The sequence below is a fragment of the Rhineura floridana genome, chromosome 20 (assembly GCF_030035675.1).
Source record: "Rhineura floridana isolate rRhiFlo1 chromosome 20, rRhiFlo1.hap2, whole genome shotgun sequence".
Classification (NCBI taxonomy): Eukaryota; Metazoa; Chordata; class Lepidosauria; order Squamata; family Rhineuridae; genus Rhineura; species Rhineura floridana.
Genome location: NC_084499.1, coordinates 17,279,182 through 17,282,211, shown reverse-complemented (window position 1 = coordinate 17,282,211; position 3,030 = coordinate 17,279,182).

The window sequence follows — 3,030 nt, the reverse complement described above, 5'->3', positions numbered from 1 at the left end:
GCAAAACCTGTATGGCCGATGCTGATGGGAGGTGTAGTCCAGGTGTGGGGAACCTTTGGCCCTCCAGAAGTTGCTGAACTACAACTCCCATCAGCCCCAGCAAGCATGGCCAGAAGAAGTTGTAGTTCAGCAACATATGGAGGGCCAGCTTCCCTAACCCTAGTTAAAAGGTTGCATAATGCCAGGCAGAAATTCATCAGGATAGGCTTGTTTTCCCCCTTTGATGAAAAGCTGGCTGCTATAGTCTAAAATTACTATTTTATGCCAGCAGACCTTTGCAGCTTTTAATTTTTATTTTGATTAGCCAGTCACCTTAATGATGATCTGCACATTTTTTTAATCATAGTTTCTTTTAACATTGTAAAAAGGTAAAGGTGTCCCCACACTTATAGCGCGAGTCATTTCTGACTCTTACGGTGACGTCTTGCGATGTTTACTAGGCAGACCGTATATATGGGGTGGCATTGCCAGTTCATTGTAAACCACTATTTTATATGGACTATAGAAATACTTTTTATAAGTAAATATTTCTCTCAAGCCTCTAAGACTTAAGCCGTGTGTGTGTACATGTACACACACACACACACTCTCTCTCTCTCTCTCTACATGAAACTCACTGGGTGACCTTGGGCCAGTCACAATCTCTCAGCCGAACCTACCTCACAGGATTGTTGTGAGGATAAAAAAGAGACGGAGAACCAGATGGGACACAAATGTAATAATAAAATGTGTGTAATATTGTATATACATGGAAGCCAAAACATTTTGCTATTTAAAAAGATCAATCCATTTTTTCATCATAGTAAATATTTGATAAACTGCATCCTATCAGGATCCAGAACACATTTGTCTGAAGCTCCAGTCAAATGTAGACAACACTGAGCAGAATGGCCCCACTGGCCCGAGTCAGTACAAGGCAGCTTCCCAAGAATGAGGAAAAGTATCTTTGAGCCCACTGAGATGTCACAGAGTGCGCTGGACTGGGGAGACTTGGGGTCCCATCCACACACAGCCATGGTGCGCACTAGAGAGCAGGGCCAATTGCCGTCACTCGGCTTAACCTACTTCAACAGGGCTGTTTCGAGGATGAAATAGGGACAAAGGAGAGAAACATCCCTTTGAGAAAGGACTGGAGGGGAAAAAATAAACCTTAAGATGCAATGGCAGACACCTCGGTGTGTCCTGATACAAACACTGCATTGTTTGGGCGTCACCCTCAAGAGCATGCTTCACCTTTACGCATTTCCTAGACATTGTTCTTTGAAATGATTGTGTCTTTCCTACAAGTTCACATTATGTAATCGCAATGAACTCCACAAGGCAGGTAACAAATCCAGGTCTGTGTAAAAAAGTTTAGAAAAATATGTAAGAAATAAGGAGAGCCCTGAAGCCGGATCATACCAAAGGCTCATCTAGTCCAGCATCCTGTTCTCACAGTGGTCAACCAGATGCCTACAGGAACCCTTCCAGCAGCAACTGAGCGCAAGAGCATTGCACCCACTTGTGATCTTCAGCAACTGGCATTCACAGGCCATGCCGTCTCCAACAAAGGAGGTAGAACATGGGAACCCAGCTGGTTCCAGCCAATGGGCCATGTAGTCCAGCTTCCTGTTCTCAGCGGCCAACCTGATGCCCTAATGGGAAGCGCGCAAGAGCACTCCATTTGCTCTTCTCAGTGACTGGTATTGCAAGAGGCATACTGCCTCCCAACAACAGAGGGAGAACATTGCCATCATAGCTAGTTGCTTATCCTCCATGAATCCATCTCATCCTTTAAAGCCATCCAAACTGGCCATCATTACCTCTTGTGGGCACAAATGGAATAGAAATTAATCAAGGTGGTGTGTGTGTGCAAAATACCCTTCCCTGTGAGGTGTGTCTGTCCCCATCACTATTGCCTTCCAGAATTTGAAAACATTCCAGACGTTTGATGGCTGAAGGAGACTGTTCCAGGCAACCCAAAGATCACTGGGGAATGTTTTTCACTGTTTCCAGAATGCTTTTCCTTTTCTTGTTAAACTGCTTCATTCGTATGTTTGTTGCCCTGAGCTCCTTCATATTGTGGAGGCAGTATGCTTCCGAATACCAGCTGCCGGAAACCACAGGAGAGTGCCATTGCACTCAGGTCCAGCTTGCAGGATTCCCATTGGGGCATCTGGTTGGCCACTGTGAGAACAGGATGCTGAACCGGATAGGCCACTGGCCTGATTCAGCAGGGTTCTTCTTACTATTCTTACATAAATTTAATAAGGTTTTATATTAAAAAAAATCTTGGTCTATGTGCATGTCCTTCCACATGGCCGGGAACTCTGGAAGGGTAGTAGCCATCTTCAGCCACGAAAGCTAGACAGAGCCTCAATGTACAGGGGTAATGTACCTCCAAATATAAGATGCTTGCAAGCAAACTAGAATAGAGGGCTGTAGAGGGCTTCACCCCCTGCTTGTGAGGGTCTCCAGAGGCATCTAGCTGGCCACCGCAGGAAAGGATGCCATATCACATCTGCCTTTGGCCTGAGCCAGCAGGGCTCTTGTGGACTGAACCACCCATTAACCATGAGCATATGCCAATTCTGACAAGCGTACCATGCTTTTTAATTTTTTTATTTAAATAAGGAGAATTCTTTCATATGGAAAGAGCTAATACAATCACATATTTGAAAGGAGAAACCATAGGAACTGAAAATCGAGAACAGCGAGAGAGAGTCTGCGTTGCTGTCACCAGCCTGGCGATTCTGCGATCAGAGATGTCCATGTTTAAAAGTTATCCCACAAAGATTTTTTAAAAAACATGTCATGTTAAAACATATTTGTCGTTTGCCCTTTCAAATATCTGGTCTACATGGAAAGACAAACAGGAAGAAAGGCCCTCCAAAAAAGAAAAGGGTTTACTGTACAGGTTGCGAGGTTGAAAGGGCATACAATATCCTCTTTTAGAAACAACAAATGCAATTTATACAGGACGAGAGGGGTGGGCTTACTACTAAGAATGCCTTGACATGCCAAAGCAAGCGCCACATTGCGATTGCGATT